The following is a 23013-nucleotide window of genomic DNA, read 5'->3' on the forward strand; positions in this document are numbered from 1 at the left end:
CCCGTTTGTCGTTTCTTCATTCTCGATTTTATTGTCCTGGTCATCGCAATTGTGACTCAGTGTTCGTTTGGTCTTGTCTAAATAATTGTTTTCTTATCACACATTTGTATTTACTCCGTCAACGCTGTTGAGGCTAGAGAGAGTTTTTGCAGTGGCTTCTGTGGCACTTATAGTTCAATGTCTTTTGACCGCAAATGTGTGGAACTGTTCCAGTATAGGATCAGTATTGAATGAGACAAGTTTTAATCCTTAGATGTAAACACACTGTGGTATACGGCTACCGAATGCGTTGTTTTAGATCATTATTATTTTTGTTGTTCTTTTCGGGTTGTTTATTTCCAACCCGTCGCGAGGAGCCTCAGATACATGCTCGCGCGAGCGAACCATGTTGGCACGCATGGGAAGCATGGACGGAACGCGCGGAGTGATAACTTTTCTCGAACGAACTTCTTGCGCAGCTCCCACAGCGTTGACTGCTATATGCTTCGGTGGCCTTGGAGTTTACCGCTTTATTACATCTGGTCGCTGAATAAAGGGAAAATCAGACATCCACCCGTTCGTAGCAATTGCTACAAAGGAAACACATACGGGTTCCTCGAAAGAAAAGCCTCAAAGTTTAAGAAAAATTCGTCCCGGTCCGGGACTCGAACCCGGGACCACCGCCTTTCCGGGGCAGCCGCTCTACCATCTGAGCTAACCAGGCGGCTAGGAGATGGCAGGGCGAAGTCGAATTTGTCGACAACACGAAGCAAAGGCAAGAGTTTGACGTAGTAGTCCTGCGGAAACCCGCAAGGTGGAGAGAAGTAATGAACAAAGGGAAAATCAGACATCCAGCCGTTCGTAGCAATTGCTACAAAGGACGCTGGTCTGGTCTGGTCTGGACGCTGATCTGGTCGCTGCTCACGTGGCCGCTTTGCGCGACTTTTAATTGCTGCGGGGACCTTTTGTCTGTGGCGTAACCGGCGCGAGGCAGTTGCCGCGGGACATCGCCGCCACGCTCTGTTTCCACTTACTCTGAGCTACTGTCGTTTCTGCCAGAGGGGTTGTTCTTTCTTGGAGAAGAAGAGTTCCTTCGACAGTGGTCATGTCGTTTCCTGTCAGTGGCTGATGGACGCGTATGGCTCAATTTCCGGCCAGCCTGGTTCTTGTAGCCAGGTCATCAGAAGTATTCATTTAAAGCACATGGAATGTAGGTGCCCGTGATTTCTGTAATTGTGTGCTCTCGTATACATGATCATTTTTGTATACGCACATCTCATGTGCATCGCTTCAAAATTGTGTAAAGTGTCTCAGTCACATCATCATTGTACCATAACCATTGTGTACACTGTATATGTGGAACATCATTTTATACATGTGACAACAAATTTATGTGTAACTGGGCCTTTCCGTAGGTCTGTGTGGTTGTATGTTAGTGAGTGAGGACTCGGACACTACTTTGAAAACGTGCCGTGTGTGCTAAGCGTTGTTCTCTCTCTCTCTCTCTTTTTTGTATACGTTATCGTCCTGGTGGAATTGTGCCGTGATTGTGACTCTGTTCGTATCGTCTCTCGTTTAAATGAACTTTTTCTCTGAACACAGTGCATTGTGCAAATCGAAGCTTCATGGCCAGTGCGTGGATGCCTACCGTAGAGAAGACTTTCTAGAGAGAGGACACTCTCATAGAACCCAGCGGCCTGTGGCCCACCAAGCGGCTAGACGGAAGACTAAACATTCACTTCCGGTTTCGGTTTCCTGGACACCTATATGAGCGGGTAGTCTGAATGCTGAGCGAATGCGCTGCTCGCGGGGTCGGGCATCCGGATACACGTTATTCCTATGCTTTTGTGCATTTCTTAGGGCGTCTATTTGCATATGTCGTTCTCAGCTAGTGCACTGCATGCTTTTAAGGGCAAAAATTTTATTAATTAGAATGTTCAATTGCACTTACCGGTACCGTTACAGGCAACGTAATACTTAGCGGTTCTACTATGACTTCAACTTCTTGTGGAGCCACATATAATAGACACCTCATTAATGAAGAAACGTTTATTGCACGGAACTAAGCGGAAAAATAAATTCGAAGTGACTGCATCCCTTGCAGTTTACAAGCATGTTAATGAACGCCGACAAATATAACGCGCTGACAAGGAAGCTGTACAATGCAGAGTAATCAGAGCAAAATCACTTGTTGCCAGACATAAAAAAGGGGCAACAAGTAAAGGTACTACAACCACACAACAACTTCATTCTCCACGGTAAACGAAAAGAGAAATCCAAAGGAACCCGTAATTTGCAGTTGCATTCGTATACCTGCGACATCCTGCACTCTTTATGCACCTGCAGTCACACACAAATATCATACATAACAAGATATAGATAATCGCTAGGGTTTGTCACCGCAATTCTCGCAGATTAAATTTTTTTCACTGTGGCAATTTCTCCAGTCAGAACGCGAAATAAGGCAAACATTCGCGCCCCGTGACCTACATCATAGAGAAAGAAAAAGACTAAGAGCGGACACTCCGAGCAATCTGGCCTCAGGAACTACGTCACGGCTACGTAACGAACTATTGCTCTCATCAAACGCCAGGGGACGCAGGCGCAAAAAAAAATAAAATGTTGTAATGAATTCTGCTCAATCACTTTACAAAATAATAATTATACACCCAAATTTGGCGTGTTTCTGATACATAAAAGCAGAATTTATCGAAGACACCTTCCGTGCTTTTTGTTCTTCATTCGTACTGCCATCAACACCAATCACCATTCGTCCATCGAGAAGAAATCAACGACACCAGCGGCGTGCCAGCGGGAACGTCTCGTGAACGTCGGCTGCGGCGGTGTTCTTGTGTGTAAGAAAGGTGAGTCACGTTTGTAAGCGAAGCTTGGAGTAATTGACTTGTGAGCGGGACGAGGTTCGCTAAAAAAAGCAGTTTGCGGCTCTATATGAGGCGGCTAGACGCGAACAACGCGAAAAGCATGCCCCCTCAAGAAACGGGTAGCAAGAGGGCTGTACTAGCTGTACTTTCTTGCTATCCCCACCGAGAACGGCATAATCTTTGTTGGTTGCGTTCCGTGAAAATAATCAAACTACGCGAAGCTGCCATTAACTTGCACCGGTTCACGGCTGTGCACTGCACTGCGACTCGCAGCTTGTCAGACGCCATCGAGACGCTGCGTCTCGGTTTGCGAGGGTAAACCGTCCTTGCCCAGCGCTGTTTGCGATAACCGCGGTATCGGCGTTCCATTGAAATAGTTCGTGTTGGCGGACTAAAAATGATCTGCTGGACAACGCTTAAGATCGATATCATGAATTGCACATTTCAGGAAAATTACGGTTTCGAGAAAATTGAATTCCTAAACCGCGTTTAAATGATCGCGTCACGGTTGACGGTCTTTTCGTTGGCCCGTTCTAGAGGCTGACGAACGCTGGAAAGAACATAAAAGACGCCACGCTGATTCAGACCGAAAACGGCGTTCCGGGGACGGGCGCTACCTAAATAAAGAAAGCAGGATGTTAGGCACGCTGTAGCCAAGTTTTGCTTGCTCGTTTCCCTTATAGAGTAAGGGCTCCTGAATATTTTAACGATATTGCTTGCAAACGATGGCATGTGACATAAACAGCGAGCATAGCTCATTGCGTTTGGTACTTTGCGAGGTGTGTATCTACGGCTCCGCACGGACGGACGCTGGTGAATGCGTCCGTGCGGATTGTTTATACAGAAAAGTAACGGTGGGGAAAAGCCACCAATGACTACTGCATGTACTTATTGCGGCGGCCGTGTTGGGAAGTACTGCGCATTCTAGTAATTTTTGGTTCCTTATCAGTTTTTCGTGGCGAAGGCATTGCACAACGTATTGTCGCGTAGGCGTGGCGAGGCGCGCATTTGAACAAAGGCCTCGTATTTGGACGTTTCGAATGTAGGTTCATCACGCTTATGTGAACTGCTATTTTGCCTACCAATGTACTCCTTATACTGAGTACGTACAGGGGTGTCGAAAACTTCCCAGGTCGCGATGCCCTCCATGGGATTAAATAGGATGGCGGCCTGGGAACTTTTGAACACCCCTATACGGGGTATTAACATTTATCCTTGTAAGTCCGGGTTATATGGGTCAGAGGTCATGATGTGTCGGTGGTTTTATATTGTGCATCGGTTCGCTATTCATTCAAAGCGGTTTCCTGGTAGAGTTATGACGTGTACATATGTTTTTGGTAATTAATGAAGCATGCACTTATTGATATTTTCAGACCGTGCTGATGCCATGCCGTCCGGCGGTCCAAGCTACGGCAGCTGCTGCTGTGTGTCGTGGTGCTTTGACAACGGCAGAACCCAGAAGAAGCCTATCTTGACTTGGAATAAACACATTGCGGAAACTCTGTCTCTTTGATACATATGAGCGCTTGTACCAAAACACAAAAGACAAGCGCGATGGATAAAGCCGTAGTGAATTATGATTACCTCTATCTCCATCTGTTACAACTTCATCGAAATAAAAATTGCGTCACTACCTCAATTCACACCAAATATTGAACTAGACAAAAGAGTGAATAGCTACATCAAAGCGACAAATAAAAGCGTTGCCATTTGGGTGACGAAAAGTGGTCTGAAATGACAAGCTTCCACGACAGCCCAACGTCGGTTTCGAGGGGTAATCCAAATTTCGCGCCAGCGAAACCGAAACAGGAAGTGCAGGCCAGTTGCTCTCATCAACCGCCAGGCGCGCTAGGTTCGATTGGGCCGCTGGGGGTGTATGGGAGTGGCCGCTCTTAACTTTTTTTTTCTTTCTCTATGCCTACATGAACATAGCGCACAGACAAATGACGGAAAGATTCAAGCGAGTATGGACCACTAAATTATCAGTTTGAGCAAGGCAAATGCTATACTACTCAACCACTAAGGTTGCTCAAGCTGGAATCAGGTTCTTGATTAATCTGTTTCTTTGGCGTGTTTTAGAAACGCAGCCACAAACGCAGGTCATGAAACATATCATTCATAGCGGATGCCTCTTATCTTTAGTCTTTTGACACTATAAAAAAAAAGTGCGAAACAGTGTCACTACTCCCATAATCTCAAACTTATGTAAGTTCACTAGCGCCGCTGTTCACGTGTAGCGCAGCGGCGGCTGAGCGATGCCGTTGCCTCAGGCCTTATGTAGTGTGTTCAAGCTTTAAATGGTGGCAGAACTATTTGCTGGCGCCACCCGCGTACGTCGCATCAGCGTATAATTAATTGATTAATTAACTAGTAATTAATTGTGTGCTATGACTGTAACCTATAGGTGCAGCCACAGCGCACAAACACGCTGTGTCACGGACCGCCGGCCACTTTCGCCACGGATCACGCACTACAATACTACAATACTACAATACTACAATACTACAATACAATACAATACGATACAATACAATACAATACGCAAGGCCTCACGCCGGCCTTTGCGGTCGTGAAAGCGATGACGGGAGCGTACCGCTGGCACCTTTTGGCTCTTGAGCAAACGGAACAACGTTCAGAGTGAAAACAGGAACAGCGTAACACAGGACGACCGAGTAAAGTGCACTGGACAGAGCGCTGACTAGCAACCAAATGTTTTATTTGCAGAAGCAGCATATATGAAGACGTCCTTGAATGCGACATAAAGAACAGGAAAAGAAGGATAAGAAGGATAAGCGTACGTCAGCCAAGAAGATAATCCGCTTCTTTTGTTGAGAGCGCAAGGGACGCAGAACTGACGCGCGTTCTGAGAAGTGAGAACAACGTTCCTCCCCAAATATAACGTAGTGTTTGCCTGAGAAAAAAAAAATGGTCCCTTTAGAATTTTCTAAGCTGTTGATCTAAGGACGCAAAGGCAGCTGTGTCTAATTTCGCTGAAGCTACGCAGCGCGCGCAGCGTTTGAAGTACAAAGAAAGGTAAAAGAAAAAATGTAGCCTTTCGTTCAAGACGCAAGAACGATGCCGATATGAAAGCAGGAGAGGCTTCTTCCGCACCAGGGACTGGAGTTAGCGCGAAGCCACGATGTATTCAAGTTCGCGCGAGGCTACACGCTGCCGAAACGCACTGAAATGCAAATGGCTTGCGGCTGGGCGAGGCTTGCCTTCATGCCGTGCATTAAAAAGCCACAAGAACGTAATGCAGTCACAACTATTCAACTTATTACATAAGTAAAAGGGTGTAGTCTAAAAAAAATTAAATTGTGGGGTTTAACGTGCCAAAACCACTTTCTGATTATGAGGCACGTCGTAGTGGTGGACTCCGGAAATTTCGACCACCTGGGGTTCTTTTTAACGTGCACCTATATCTAAGTACACGGGTGTTTTCGCATTTCGCCCCCGTCGAAAATGCGGCCGCCGTGGCAGGGATTCGATCCCGCGACCTCGTGCTCAGCAGCCTAACACCATAGCCACTGAGCAACCACGGCGGGTAGGGTGTAGTCTGATTAGGAACAAAAATTTTTAAAAGTATAAGATTGTGTGTCAACTCGATAAAAAAGAATTTATCACTCGCGCCAGCTAGCGGCTGTGTGGAAGACTATAGGCTTTCACGTGATCATGAGGCACTTCCTCAGGCCATATTTGCCCGAGCATCCTCTCTTTATAATTTTTTTCTCTATGTGCCTATATGTGACAACCGGGAATAACGAATTAACATGGATGTACGCAGAACATCATGGCGACGGCGATGCGGATGGCAAACACTTCCCTGGAGTGTGCATATAATTGACATTGCAATAAAATATGGGGTGGCAGGTGGTACAGAGGCTAATTCATTGCCAGCCCCGTCGAACTATGCAATGAGAAATGCTATAGTTGTAAAGTTATGCCTTCTACGAGACTTCAACATAAACGTTACACGGCGTTTAAGCAACGTCGCGTTGGAATACATCGTATCACGAGTAATCATCACTTGCAAATAAAATCTAGGTGTCTTACGAATATGTCTGGGAATACATGCGCTATAGGCTTATATGCCAAGAGAGTGCTAGGTAGTATTCGGCATGAGATAATGGTCGCACACCGACACAGTTCTTAAAGAATGGTTAGGGCAAAATTATCGTTAACAGATAGAAATACATGGATTATAGCTAAAGGCGAGATGTAGCAAATGTACTGCACGGAATTTGATATTATAAAAATTGTAAATTATGGTGTTTTACGTGCCAAAACCACTTTCTGATTATGAGGCATGCCGTAGTGGGGGACTCCGGACATTTCGACCACATGGGGTTCTTTAACGTGCACCTAAATTGAAGTACACGGGTGTTTTCGCATTTCGCCCCCATCGAAATGCGGCCGGCGCGGCCGGGATTCGATCTCGCGATCTCGTGCTCTGCAGCCAAACACCATAGCCGCTGAGCAACCATGGCGGGTACTTATATTCTACGCGAGAAAAATTCTGATTTGCGTAGGTCACGTGTTGCGGCGAGAGCAGAGAACCGCGGGTCTATTATAGGTAAAACATACCGTGCGCCTAGGGAAAAGAAACGCACTCGACAGCGTTGGAAGTAATCATTGCGGTGAGGTTGGAAAAATTTGGAGACATGTGATTAAGTCTTCGACTGATTGCAGATAGGACCGGGAGAAGTACATTTCTCTTGGAGAGTCATTTGTGCTGCAGTATATATAGACGTAAAACATGTTGATGAATGAATTTGTCTCGTAAGTGAATCGCTATCCCTTCTCCGTTGCTGCTTTCAATTTTATCGTTGTACCACGCTGTTTCTTTCGCAAACGTGTACATACAGCGGGTCAGTCTCTTATAGTCTCAATTCGGGAATACCAAAACGAAGCATGCAACCTACCGAACGTCATTATGCTGTCAGACGACTGAAGGAGCACTACGCGCAGTGATCCGACCTATGCGCGCACCGGTAAACAATGCCGTTTCCGGTAACCACCGACGTGAGGGCGGCGTTCCCGCGCCTCCGTGAATCTCAGACGCCGCGATAGGCGACCTCGGCCTCCAGCTCTGCATTCGCCGGTTTCTCAAGCATCTTTCTAAGGCCGTTCCCAGCATACGTACGCCGTCGATCATCGCGACAACGTTGGGTCGGTCGATTCTCGCCGGGTCGTACATATGTAGACGTTTGCTCACCCACGCCGTGGGAAACGCCGCGTGCGCATTTCCCTAGAGATGTGTACGCAACCCGCACCACGTGGTTTCCGTCTAGTTTACCGTACAGTACGGCTGTGTGTGTATATGTATGCTGCGTGCGTGCGTGCGGGCTTTAGCGGTTGTCAGGATTGGGGGCTCAATCCCTTCGTCCGTGGTCCTTTGCCAAGATTGGAGTACGGCATGAATTCGAAGGTAGCTGGCCCATGCCGTCGTCCAACTTATTTACGCTGAGATCGTTGATGAAGTGAAGAACTGCTTCTCATCGAGAACGAGGAAAAAGGGGTTTATTTACAGAAAATTAACTCAGTCTAACATGACTGTTTGAGAAAAATAGTATTAGTCCAACAGGACTGCATGAGAGAAGTGAACCAGTCTAACATGACTGCTCAAGAGAAGTGCGTCCAACAATCGCACAACCACAGTTTTTATACACTCGATCCGCTGGTCCTACGACGCGGCGGCTGTTCGTTTACACACCACCAACTCGCAGCTGCTCTGAAGACCAGTTTTCAGACACAAAGGCACACACATTCCGAAGCCCAAGCGACGGCGTTGAAGGTGGTGCCGTTCCGGAAAATCGACGCCGCTCGAGGGACGCCCGTTGTTTTGCCTTCAGGCGTGTCAGATCAGCGCCGCGTTGAGGAACTCTGGAATCATTGTCCACACACCAAACTCGTCTTGTCACAATGTCGAAGCGGGCTGGAGGAAGGCGGCGGATTCCAGCGCAAAGGTCGCTTCTTTGAACGCCTCGCAGCTGCAGCGGCGGAGAGCGGGAGGTGCGCGTCTTGCACCCCTTGTCGTAAACGGGTGGCAAGGTGACAATCTTGTTGTGCAACCCGCCGTTCTTTACAGCGCCTCCATGGCCCCAAAAGTCTCGACTGTCTAGCGCTGACAACCGCTAGGCAGGAAGAGAACGGCTGCTGGTCAGGGGGGGGATTGATGTCTTGGCTCGCAGCGACCACTTGTGCATTGATGTCACCGCCCCAAAACATCCAACAAGGACAGGCAACTGCAAAATGAACCCCACAACACGGCTCTGCGCCGAGATGACGTGCATTGGCTCTCACTTTAGACTCGCTAGGCTTCAAAAAAAACAACAACAACATAAGTGCAGAAACAAAAAAAATGCTGCATTTCACTATGCCAATTTCTGAAGCAAATTCCTGCTGACAAATTCAGCAATCATGGAGGGAATCCTGCTAAATGAGAGGGGATCTTCTTCGCTTAATAAAATTAACACTAGTAACCCTAAAATTTAGGCGGGACCCTCAAACGCAGAATTCAAATTAGCCTGCTCAAACCATCCGCATTGCTATGCAACTTTCCCTTCTTATATCTAACGGAGAAGTTGTACTCTTGGAGAGTGAGGCTCCATCGGAGCAAGCGGCCGTTTTTGTGTGACATTTGATTGAGCCACGTCAGAGGACAGTGGTCGGTCTCGAAGATGAACTTCGCTCCGTACAAGTAACACGACAACTTCTGGGCGGCCCAAACCAAACAAGCGCATTCCTTCTCTGAAGCGCTGTAGGCCTCCTCTCTTACATTTAGTTTACGGCTGGCGTAGAGGATAGGATGCTCCTCGTTATCGTCGCCGACTTGACTAAGTACCACGCCCATACCTCTGTCGCTTGCGTCGCATTGAACTATGAATTCCTTTGTGTAGTCTGGCGCGCGAAGCACAGGGCGAGAAACCAATAGCGTCTTCAAACTTTGGAAAGCGTTCTCTTTGTCCTTATCCCAGTGTACGTTACTCGGTGCTCCCTTTCGGAGGGCGTCTGTTAATGGACTTGCCAATTGCGAGTAATTCGGAATGTACCGTTGATAGTACCCCACAAGTCCCAAAAATGAACGAACGTCCGTTTTCGTGCGCGGCTGAGAAAAATCTCCAATCGTTGCTATTTTCAGCTCAGCCGGCCGTCTCATGCCCTGACCAACAACATGGCCCAGATAAGTAACCTGCGAACATCCAAACCTACACTTTTCCGCTTTCATCGTTAAGCCGGCTTCCCTCAACCGTGAGAACACCTGTTTGAGGTGCGATACGTGTTGTTCCCAGCTGTCCGAAAAAATGGCTACATCATCAAGATAAGGTAAGGCGAACTCCTGCAAGTCTTTTAGGACAATATCCATTAACTTAGAGAAGCTAAACGGCGCGTTCTTCAGCCCGAAGCTGAGTGCGAGAGGGCGAAAAGTGCCTACAGGCGAGACGAATGCGGCATAGCGGCTGGCACTTTCTGAAAGGGGAACTTGCCAGTACCCCCGCACGAGATCTATAGTTGAAATGTATTTAGCAGCGCTAACTCTTTCAATTCGTTCCTCAATGTTGGGTATCGGGTACAGCTGATCCCTAGTGATCGCATTTAACTTCCTGTAGTCAACACACGGACGAGGGTCCTTGTTAGGGGTTTCTACGAGTATTAGCGGTGACGTGTAGTCACTCTCAGCGGGCTCAATAACTCCCAACTCTAGCATGCGCTGTATCTCGGCCTCCATAATCTCTCTCTGTCTTGGAGACACCCTGTAAGGTTTTGATCTTACTGGTTCGGTAGAGGTCAGCTCAATTTCATGCGTTATCAGTTCGGTTCTACCCGGCCGATCGCTGAATCTGTCGAGATATTCCCCTAACACCCCTTTTAGCTCATCTAGCTGCTCGGGTCTTAGAGCATGCGAGCTTACCGAGTGTTCTACTACTTCTTCTAGGCCGATTTCAGAGTTGGAGGTTGCCCTATACTCCTTAAACTTGGTACCAATGCCATCCGGCTCTTTGACAGTATAGTTAACGACTCCGCTCCGCTCTACATACGGCTTCATCAAATTACAGTGATATATCCTCACTTCCTTCCTGCGACCGGGCATTCTCAAAGCATAGTTAGTTTCTGAAAGTTTGTGCAACACTTTAACGGGCCCGTCCCAGTGAACTTCAAGCTTGTTCTTTCTTGAAGGTTTGAGGATCATTACCTGGTCTCCGGCGTTAAACGTACGAAGCCTCGCATTCCTGTCGTAATAGAATTTGGCGTTCTTTTGAGCTAGTGCCATGTTCTTTCCGACTAGTTCTTGGGTTGCGCTTAGCCGTTCCAGTAAATTTAGCCCGTATTCAACCACGGTTGGACTCTCCCCTCTTTCCTCCCACATCTCTCTTAACATTCTCAGTGGAGAACGGAGTGTCCTCCCATACACTAGTTCTGCTGGAGAGAACCCTGTCGCTTCATGTGGAACCGTTCGCAAAGCAAACAAAGTTGCCGGCAGACAGTTCTCCCAGTCCTCCTTGTGCTCGTAACAGAGCGCACGCAAAACTCGCTTAAGCACCGAATGCCACCTCTCTACACTGTTTGACTGAGGGTGATAGACAGAACTGTGAATTAACTTTACCCCGCACTTTTGCAAGAATGTGGAAGTCAGTGCGCTCGTGAATACTGACCCTTGATCTGCCTGAATTTCGGCTGGAAACCCAACTCGTGCAAACACTGTCAAAAGCGCGTCTACTACTTCAGTGGAGCTAAGCTCTTTCAAAGGGATTGCTTCTGGAAACTTGGTAGCTGGACACAGCATGGTAAACAAGTACCTGTAGCCTGATTTTGTTTTTGGAAGAGGCCCTACCGTGTCTATTACAAGCCGTCTGAAAGGCTCTGTTATTAAGGGCACTACCTTCAGTGGAGCTTTCCAAGTCTCTCCTGGTTTACCAGAACGCTGGCAGGCGTCGCATGATCTTACAAAGTTTTCTACATCTTTGAAACAGCCAGGCCAGTAGTATTCCATAAGCAATCTTTCCTTTGATTTGTTTATGCCTAGGTGGCCGGACCACCCATTTCCATGACAAAGACTCAAAAGGTCCTCCCTATACTTAGTAGGTATGACTAACTGATCTAAAATCCTACCCTTTCGATCTCTGTAATGCCGATACAACAAACCTCCTTTCTCATGTATCGTTACGTTGCGCCTAGCAATGCCTTCTTTAGCTGTGTTACGTAATTTAGCTAAGCTCTCATCATTCTTTTGCTCAGCTGCCAGTGACTCTCTATCCACGCGTAAGAGTTGATCAAAGTTCTTTGAGGCCGGTGATAACAACGACCCTGTCTCGCTTGGGAGCGCGTCTGCATGCTCTTCCTGCAGGCTAGAACTCTGACACTCTAGTGCTACGCTCTCATTGAGCTGGTCAACTGGCAGGCTCTCCTCAACTGTTCTTTTGTCCCTCGGGCCTAGCTCGGATTCGGGGATTGAAGCTATCCCCTTTTCTGCTTCAGCTGGAGGAGCTTGAGCATTTTCAGCCGAAAGCGCCGAGATCTTACGAGCTTGGCCTCTGGTCAATGCCTGTACTATGCCCTCTCCTAGTTTGAGCCCTCTGTCACGCAGTAACTGATTCGAACGATTCGAAAAGATGTAGGGATACTGCAGTGACAAAAATTTGGAAACTGCAGCCTCAGTCTCTAGCTCCCCGAATGGTCCACTGATTTTGACTTTGGCCATGGGCAGACATACGCTGTGTTCTTCTACAACCTGTTTTATCCATGCTACTTCTCCGGTGAAGTCCTCTACCATCACGTAAGACGGATGGACAATGTCCAGCGTGGCGGCACTGTCTCTTAGCACTCGGCATGGTTTTCCATTAACTTGCAGGTCGTGGAGATATGGACTTAAAAGTTCCATATTCTCATCCTTTTCCTCCACGTAGGAAAAAACTACGCTAGGCTTCTCGCAGTTTACAGCTATATGTCCCAGTTTGTGGCATTTGTAACAGCGAATTGGTCTAACAGATTCGAATTTTCTTTTCTGTTCTTTTTGTGTGGTTTCTCCGTTAAGTTTCTCCTCGCTCTTTTCTGCGGGCTTTTCCGCCATGTCTACAGGCTCGGATCGTCTAGTTTGCGCACCCTTTTTGAACGGAAATGGCTTCCGCGGTCCATTTCGACCGTCCCAGTTTCCCTCCTCGGCGTTCAACTTTCTACGGGTTGCGTACTCTTCGGCTAATTCAGCCGCCCTTTCCACAGTGTTTACATTACCTCTATCTTGCACCCACAGTTTCACAGCTTGGGGGATGGTTTTGTAAAACTGCTCTAGACACATGCATTCAATGATCATGTCTCTGCTGTCGTACGCTTCCGCGCTTTTAAGCCACTCGACTAGGTTGGCCTTTAAGCTATATGCAAACTCCGGATAGCCCTCGCTATCTTTCTTGCCTGTGCTCCTAAACCTTTGCCGAAAAGCTTCGGCTGAAAGGCGGTATTTCTTCAGGAGACTAGCCTTAACTTTTGCATAATCATATGCATCCTGCACACTCAGTCTGGCGATTACTTCCGCCGCCTCACACGGCAACATAGACAGCAACCGCTGTGGCCATGTACTCGGGCCGAAGTTCATCTTTTCGCAAGTCCTTTCAAAATTGCATAGGAACAAGCCTATGTCGGTCCCGACCTCAAATGGCTTTAATAGCCTGTCCATGCGGTACGATTCTGCCTCACTTGATCGTCCCAGAGCGCCTTCACTTCCTTGAGACATCTCCAAACGTTTGCTTTCAAGTTCCAGTTGCATTTTTCTTAACTCGCGATCTTTATCGCGTTCCTCCCTTTCTTTATCGCGTTCCTCTCTCTCTCGTTTTTCTCTTTCTTTTTCCCGTTTCTCTCTCTTTTTGAGAAGTTCCAATCCCATTTCAATATCTTGCTCACTGGCCTGATTGGAAATTAGCTCCAATAATTCCGATTTGAGCATTTCCTTGCGTACATCTAGGCCCAGTTCCTCACCAACTATCAACAACTCGTCTCTCAGCAGTGTCCTTAACTCCATGACTGCTGCTTTACTGCCTTGATTCTGCTCTCTAAATCTAGCTAGGAAAACACAACCTAGCTAACACACAACAATCTAGCTTCCCTACTGTTCTAAACAGAACAACCACAAAATGAAGCCTAGAGAGTCAAAGCAAAAACCAAGCACTCACCACAGATACAGCACCATGTCGCAAAGTCCATCTCACCGCTGTCAGCCAGTTGTCAGGATTGGGGGCTCAATCCCTTCGTCCGTGGTCCTTTGCCAAGATTGGAGTACGGCATGAATTCGAAGGTAGCTGGCCCATGCCGTCGTCCAACTTATTTACGCTGAGATCGTTGATGAAGTGAAGAACTGCTTCTCATCGAGAACGAGGAAAAAGGGGTTTATTTACAGAAAATTAACTCAGTCTAACATGACTGTTTGAGAAAAATAGTATTAGTCCAACAGGACTGCATGAGAGAAGTGAACCAGTCTAACATGACTGCTCAAGAGAAGTGCGTCCAACAATCGCACAACCACAGTTTTTATACACTCGATCCGCTGGTCCTACGACGCGGCGGCTGTTCGTTTACACACCACCAACTCGCAGCTGCTCTGAAGACCAGTTTTCAGACACAAAGGCACACACATTCCGAAGCCCAAGCGACGGCGTTGAAGGTGGTGCCGTTCCGGAAAATCGACGCCGCTCGAGGGACGCCCGTTGTTTTGCCTTCAGGCGTGTCAGATCAGCGCCGCGTTGAGGAACTCTGGAATCATTGTCCACACACCAAACTCGTCTTGTCACAATGTCGAAGCGGGCTGGAGGAAGGCGGCGGATTCCAGCGCAAAGGTCGCTTCTTTGAACGCCTCGCAGCTGCAGCGGCGGAGAGCGGGAGGTGCGCGTCTTGCACCCCTTGTCGTAAACGGGTGGCAAGGTGACAATCTTGTTGTGCAACCCGCCGTTCTTTACACGGTGTCTCTGTGGCAATGTACATTGAAGAATAAACTGCAGCGGTGCTGCAACCATGCGCTACAAGTGTTTGCGCGGTGCGGCGTCCAGTCGTGATGCGAGAGGACGCCTGTGCGTCTATCATAAGATCTTGCTCCTCCTTTCCTGATTCTCTCTCTCTCTTCTATCTATCTATCTATCTATCTATCTATCTATCTATCTATCTATCTATCTATCTATCTATCTATCTATCTATCTATCTATCTATCTATCTATCTATCTATCTGTCTATCTATCTATCTATCTATCTATCTATCTATCTATCTATCTATCTATCTATCTATCTATCTATCTATCTATCTATCTATCTATCTATCTATCTCGCTCTTCTTTTTTTTGGGGGGGGGGGCGTATTTCTCGTGGGGGTGCCGTGTTCGTCTGTAACTTTCGGCAGACACGCTGTTGCGTTGTGTGCTTCACCGTAAAGGCGGAGAACACCTGGACGCAGACACCTAACGACGTGGTAAACGCGTGTGCGTGGTGCATTTCCAGGGCAATCGTACGTTTCGGCTTATTTGACTTTGCTGCTCTTGTCGCGACCGACACGCGAAACCGGTTGCATGAAACCGCAAACATGACAGATTGTCTCTGTTGTTTCGTTCTCACATTCTTATGACGCATTAATTTAAAAAAAGTAAACACTGCGGTTTCACGTGCCAGAAGCGCGATATGATTGTGAAGCACGCCGTAGTGGGGAACTTCGGGTTGATTTTGACCACCCGGGGTTGTTTGGCGGGCGCCTGATTCACGAACCTACTTGGATTCCACCGCCTCTTACGCCAGTGAAAAAAAAAAACAGAAAACAAAAAAAAAACAAATGCCGAGATAAAGGACGTGCGTCGTCTGCTGCATATTTGAATGCGTCTTCCATTATTATTATTATTATTATTATTATTATTATTATTATTATTATTATTATTATTATTATCATCTGCCGCGCATTTTCTCGCCATATTTGGAACTGGAACCGGAATCGGCATTCGCTGTCCGGTATATGCGCATAATGCGGCTGAAAAACGCGCATCACAGCCGGCATCAGCAGAGGAATGTCACCGGGATATCTCTGACGCGAAGCAAATAGAATAGCCCGAGAATGTTGCTCACCATTCGTCTCCGTCTGCAGGCTATAGCAATATTCAGAAACTTGTACGGCCGTGTGAGTTGGAAACAGATTCTTCGTAGAAGAGGCCCGACGCTATGTTGGGTGTCCCAGCTAACGTTGTCCAAGAACTTCAACGAAAAGAAAAAAGAAAACCCAGGTAGTTCAAATTACAACCTTAAGATTTTACGTTAAGGATTTCGGGTCAGACCTCCGATGTTCGAACACTGTAAGTTTCATATCTGTATCTTGAAGCGTGTTTTTCTTTTCCAATCTTTTTTTTTTCTTGAACAGCTTGGCTAGCGTTAGCTGGGACACGCGGTGTATAGCACTTAAGCGAATCGTTTCGGTACTGAAAACGGGGCGTCATTTGTGACGACGCTTATAAACGGCGGTCTCTATCACATTGTGCGCATGATTTCGTGCTTAATCCTCCTCTTGGGTCGAAACAGCACGCCCAAGAGCACCTCTTTATTTGAGTTTCCTTTCTTTCTTTAACCTCGTCACTCCCGCCAGCCAGTTTATAAACTTAGCAGAAAGCAAGAAAGCGCTCACACATCAGCTAACGCCGTATAAATGGTTCGTAAAGCTCGCCCGTCGAGGCCCACTTTGCTCGTTCGCGGCAATCTCTCGGGTTCCTTCTTACCCCCGCATCGAGTTCGTGTAGGTACCTCTCTCCGTAAAACGATTGAGAGTTCTTTTACGCTCCGCGCAAACCACTCGCCTCAAATGGAGAACAAACGTCTCTCTGGCTTTCCTCTTTCACTCCCACGATTCTCGGGAACGGGTACCGCGCGCTGCTGTTTCTGAGTGGGAGGGCGGGGGGTGAGAGGCGGAGAGGGGGAGGGGGGGCTTTCTCAGCAGCTGGAGCCATGTTAAGCACCGGCAACGCGGTCTGCGCTTAAAAGCCCCGGCCAGGCGATGTAGCGGGGAGCCGCTACAGCTGTAGCCCGAGTGCTCGGAGACTTAACAAGCAATATGTATTCTTATCCCGCCTTCTTCTCGCTCGCTGTGTAAGCGTGTTTTCCAGCGCCGTTCGCGTTTGCGCGTACATTTCTTTGTTTGTCGTTTTCGCAGCGGCGGCGCTGCTAACGACGAGAAAATCGCCCCTCCGGAGAATGCAGTCGTCGCATGTATAGCCTGCGTTTAGCGAGAGAGGAGTCTCTCCGACGGCGCTAAGCGGTGTCTTTCACCGCACGCCTCCCTGCTTGCTGAGGAAAGAAACTTCGGCGGTTGCATCATTGAGAACGGTGTTCTTCTCTTTTCTTCTCTGCTCCTTTCTTTCTTTCTTTCTTTCTTTCTTTCTTTCTTTCTTTCTTTCTTTCTTTCTTTCTTTCTTTCTTTCTTTCTTTCTTTTCTTTTTGGCATTCGGTTTCTTTTGTCTGTTGTTGCTTCCCTTATTTCGTTCACGCTCAGCGTCGGGCGAGAATATTCAGAGAGACGGGGAAAAAAAAAAGAAAAGTAGGCTTTAATCGAGGCACTGCAGCCTGCCTGCAGCAGGAACCATAGAATCAAAAGGGAGGGCAGCGGCAGAAGCGGGAGCCAATTTTCGCGCCTACTCGGTTTCTCCTCTCTTTTTTTCTTTATATATATTTTTTTACAGCGAAGCTGTGTACCTCTACCCCCCGATGCTTTGGCGTGTCCGTGGGCAAAAATGTGGGCCGATCCCGGAGGCAGTGCAATAACGGGCCGACCCGCGGCGGAGGTGAAGCGGGCTTCAAGCAGTCTGCCGATAATAATAATAATAATAATAATAATAATAATAATAATAATAATAATAATAATAATAATAATAATAATCTTTATTATGCGCCACTAGAATAAATACGTCGTAGGTGGGCCTACCGAAGTCTGAGTGGCTTGTGCGGATACGCCCGGCAGCGTTGGCAACAGCGATAGGGTCAGGGTATGTACAGGCGCTACCTTAGTGCCGACGAAACGTTGCGCAAACTAAGAAAAAGAAAATACAAGGTGATATATGCTATTCCAGCGGAAAGTGAACCGGTTTCGAAGGACAACCATTACGGGAAAGAAATCGGAAGAAGATGTGGGTGTCTGTGCTTTTCGGAAACGAAACACCTGTTCACAATATTATCCTAACTATTTTACGTATGTTGTCTCCAACAAGAGCGCAGTCATTATTAGGTAAAAAGAAACATGCTTAATGTTTAACTTGTTAGGAATTCAACTTAAGCTTAACAATTGTCGAACCGCTAAAGAAAACGTGGACCGAAATATAAAGTATTACTCAGAGCCTGCGAGGGGGTTCCTTCTTATGGCTTAGAAGCAGCGGTGCGCATTGAAATTCGGTCTTTCGTAAATTTTGGTTTTGTCTTGATGTCCTATTGTTCCATCCTAAACAAAAAGGAAAGAGAAAACATACTCGTATGTATTGAATATGTAATCCCATCTCCATCCACGTTACCATTGCGTCGAAAATTGTATGATTAATATTATGTAACGAGACCATACCATGTGAAGATGTAAACTCGATACATCAGCCTTTTGTTGTTGTGACATGTGGTTTTGTTCAATAAAATTCCATTTGCGTGTTGTCCCTACTTGGAATGGTCCGGAGGCCGTCGCGTCAGTTCGCCTCTCTGAGGTCTACTGCGTTCAGCACATGCGAGGCCTCAAAGTCACCGTCAAGAGCATGATTCCATGACTAATATTCGATGCTGGCTGCCTTGTCATCGGTGGCGAGCGTTGTCCCGTCGGCCCGCAGCTCACCAGCGTAACCTGCCTCTTTCTGCCTTCCTTCGTTCCGAACGAAGTCCTCGTCCAGGCGCTATCACCATACGGCAAGGTTCTGTCCGTCAACGTTGGGTCTTATGAGCGGACGACGTGGCGTGCTCACGGGCACACGCTTCCTTAGTGTGGAAATGGGTACCACGACCCCGGTCCCCAATTACCTGCGAGTCTCTGGTCATGCATCGTGTGACATTTGACTACCGTGGCTCGCAACGCGTGTGTCGTCGGTGCGGCTCCAACGACCACTACCGTGCACAATGCAACGCAGCGTTCTGTGGCCATTGTGGTATATCCATGGCCCCGAAAGCGACGGATGTGACCGTCCTTGTCGGCGTTGCGGGGACGGTCACCCTACGGTCGCGTGCCCTGTGCGGCGTTCATACTCGGACGCTGCTACTGGAGCCTTTCCCCCCTTACCGCCGGCGTCAACTGCGGTTGAAACTGCGCGTGACGACGCCACCAAAGAGATTGTCTTGACACCGCATCAACCAGCGTCGACAAATGAAAAAAATGGCTGTGGCTTAGGTAAGGTTAAGCCCAGGATGCGAAGCATACTAGCCTTTATTTTAGTTGTTGAACCACTGTTTAGCCTGGTGAACTGCTGTTGCTTGGCTATATTTGGTTCGGCTAGACGAAGAAACAACTCATGCATTACTTCTTCGCCTTCAAGAGTGGAACGCGACAGTGTTCCCGTCGACCCGCCAAGGGGTGTAAGACAATGGGCTACAGGGCAGCGACTACGCGCCCCGCATTGGACGCGGTGAGCGTCGAGCAAAGCAGCGTTCGGCGCGGCAACGAAATGTGCGCCTGAGCAAGAGACGCACGCCTTAGAAACAGCGCGTTTCTAAGGCAACACCGCATTCACTAGAGGCGCTTTTGTACCGCTTTGAAGCGTTGTACTCGTGGCTCAGTGGTAGCGTCTCCGTCCCACACTCCGGAGACCCTGGTTCGATTCCCACCCAGCCCGTCTTGCAAGAGTTGAGCCAAAGCCACTTCTCCTCTGTCGTGACGTCACGGTGTCACGTGATTTCATGGTCACCGCCGCGCCTGAGGAGCTGGGTTGAGCCCTCGTAATATGCTTCGCATAAAAAATGGCTGTGGCTTAGGTAAGGTTAAGCCCAGGATGCGAAGCATACTAGCCTTTATTTTAGTTGTTGAACCACTGTTTAGCCTGGTGAACTGCTGTTGCTTGGCTAAATTTGGTTCGGCTAGACGAAGAAACAACTCATGCGTTACTCTGCTTCGCCTTCAAGAGTGGAACGCGACAGCGTTCCCGTCGACCCGCCATTACAATGGGCTGCGGCGCAGCGACTACGCGCCCCGCATTGGACGCGGTGAGCGTCGAGCAACGCAGCGTTCGGCGCGGCAACGAAATGTGCGCCTGAGCAAGCGACGCACGCCTGAGCGTTAGAAACAGCTCGTTTCTAAGGCAACACCGCATTCACTAGAGGCGCTTTTGTACCGCTTTGAAGCATCGTACTCGTGGCTCAGTGGTAGCGTCTCCGTCTCACACTCCGGAGACCCTGGTTCGATTCCCACCCAGCCCATCTTGCAAGAGTTGAGCCAAAGCCACTTCTTTTCTGTCGTGACGTCATGGTGTCACGTGGTATTGAAGGCGACACCATGGCGACACCGCCGCGCCTGAGGAGCTGGGTTGAGCTCTCGTAATATGCTTCGCATAAAAGAAGAGGCATGCAGCTCGGGCAATCACAACACGCCATGTTCGCTGGCCTTCCAAGCAGCGAACGACATGCGTGCTGTGACCGACAGCACCTCCACTTCGGCTGCTACCATTAGTCCTCCTGACCGCAGCGAGGTTTGAAACACAGATAAAACACCTGACCCTGCGATTACTACAGTCGATACACCTTCCAAACTTGCTGTGGCTTCATCCACCTCAATTGCATCGCCTACAACGTCCCATCCGTTACATATGAATGAGCCCCCGGCTGCCGAAGTTGTCGGCGGCGATGAAATTGAACCCGAGCCCTACCGCTACCGACATCACCCTCATCAGAAAATAGCTTCAGCCTCGGAGTTGATAGCAGAGTTGGACTCTCGCCAAGCCTGGATGGACTCGACGTAGAGATGGCAGTCCCACGAGACGTAAAGCGTGCGCATGCGTGAGTCTCTGCCTCGGATGGCGGCGCGGATCGCCGTGCCGAGTTCCAGCTGCCCAGAAGTCCTCGGCCTTCTTCGAGAGGGTCGAAGAAGGCCGACGCTACCTGAATACCTGAATAACAGCTGTGTCTTCCCAGTACTCACCTACGGGGCAGAAACCTGGAGGCTTACGAAAAGGGTTCTACTCAAATTGAGTACGACGCAACGAGCTATGGAAAGAAGAATGATGGGTGTAACGTTAAGGGATAAGAAAAGAGCAGATTTGGTGAGGGAACAAACGCCAGTTTCTTATATCTTAGTTAAAATCAAGAAGAAGAAATGGGCATGTGCATGACATGTAATGAGGAGGGAAGATAACGGATGGTCATTAAGGGTTACGGACTGGATTACAAGAGAAGGGAAGCGTAGCAGGGGGCGGCAGAAAGTTAGGTGGGTGGATGAGTTTAAGAAGTTTGCAGGGACAACATGGCCACAATTAGTACATCACCGGGGTAGTTGGAGAAGTATGGGAGAGGCCTTTGTCCCGCAGTAGGCATAGCCAGGCTGATTATGGTGATGATGATGCTTAGTTACGCAGCTATACGTGATATTCATCTCTTCTTTGGGTCACCGTCGGGTAAGAACCGTTACCGGGGGGAGTTGGGGCGCAGTCAGAGTTGCTTTGCTTTCCTGCTCGCCGGTACTCGAGCTGCGTGCCCCAGTACAAGGTGCGCGGCGGCGTGAGGCGCACGGACGCTGTTTCTTGTATTTTTTATTGCGCTGTTGCTTTGCTCCGTGAAATATACCACAACGACGCACGCATTCAACGTCCCGGAATCACGACCCGTGTGACGTATTTATCAGCTCCAAGGACGGTTTCGTGTAATACTTGAATGTGTCGAGCCTCGTTTACACCGACTCGACGCCAGCTAGTTGAGTCACAAGTCGAGCTGGTCGACCCAGTCCCACGCAAAAGCGTTCGCGCTCATTTTTACGATCGGGCGGGACGAGTCGACCCAACCCTTGCAAGCGGTTTGACCCAACTCTACTTCGGCTCTCGCTCGGTCCGACCTGCCTGCGGTGACAAGAACCCGACGACATAGTTTCAGCCCGACAAGCCGGCTCCACCCGCCTTTGTAGGGTTCATGTAAAGAGAGAGAGAGAGAGAAAGCAAGGGCAGGAAAGGCAGGGAGGTCAACCAGAAGAGTATCCGGTTTGCTACCCTACACTGGGGGTGGGGGAAAGGGGAATAGAAAAAGGAGAAAGGGAGGGAGTGAGCACTGAGTACGTGTGGGCGGGACACTATGCACAGGGACACTATAAACGGTCTCTTAAACTGGCGTACCTCAAGTATTGCTGTAATGCACGATTCGCTTTTCGTGCCAGTGACGGGTGTGGCCACGGTCCGAGTAACTTTGACTCGGTGAAAGGTCGTAAGTCATGTAAACATGTATTCATGTAAACTTAGCTTCTGAGTGAACGGGCTTTACGCTCCAAAGCAATACAGGGGCCGCGAGGGAGGTCGTACGGGGCGGTTCCGGACTGGCTTAGACCACCTGTAGCTCTCTGAGGTGAATCGAAAGCGTGGCGCACGAGTGTTTCTGCGTGCAGCCCGCATCGAAAAAGGACTGGGGGCTGCGTGGGGCTTGGCAGTAGCAGTGGGATGCCAAGGCCACTGAGCTAGTGGTTAACTGTCGGACATGATACTGTAGTTTGTGTTTCATTCATTATCTGAACATTCAGCGTTTTCTTTTTCAGCTCAAATGTGTATAATTGGTATAATATACGTGCATATAGTATCGCGACATCGAAAGGCATAGGTACCGCTGACAATGTGACGCACGGAGCAAATTTTTCGGGAGATCAATTTCACGGGAGTATTCACAAAACCCGCGAAGGTCCGCTACTCGTGAAAATGAAGAGGTCTGCAGAATACAGCATGATGCATCTTTCCTGGATTCTTTCTTCCTTTCCTTCTTCTTTTGCTTTCTATCTTTCTTAGCTTACAAAGGAAGTTTACCTTTCTTTAACCTTTATTTTGTTGTCTTCACTTCGCAAGGAACGTCGGAAAACAAGCCGCGCATTTTTTTTTTTTCACCCTTTGACACGGCGTTGTCACGCACGGTGTATGCAGCACAGGCTTAAAAACAGCACGCGTTTTCTCGCAAGCGTCGAGACGTGGAACAAGTTCACGTGCGTGTGTTCATGCTGCTCCCGTGGC

General features: G+C 48.4%; 1 protein-coding gene and 1 pseudogene across 3 annotated transcripts in view; one reads left to right on the forward strand and one right to left on the reverse strand.

Moving 5' to 3' along the window:
- The window catches only part of LOC139056185 (EGFR adapter protein-like), a 259948-nt gene that overhangs the window by 179211 nt on the left and 57724 nt on the right, over positions 1 to 23013 (forward strand). The window lies entirely within an intron of this gene.
- On the reverse strand, positions 17593 to 17767 carry LOC139056481 (U2 spliceosomal RNA; annotated as a pseudogene).

The sequence above is a fragment of the Dermacentor albipictus genome, chromosome 2 (genome assembly GCF_038994185.2).
Source record: "Dermacentor albipictus isolate Rhodes 1998 colony chromosome 2, USDA_Dalb.pri_finalv2, whole genome shotgun sequence".
Lineage (NCBI taxonomy): Eukaryota > Metazoa > Arthropoda > Arachnida > Ixodida > Ixodidae > Dermacentor > Dermacentor albipictus.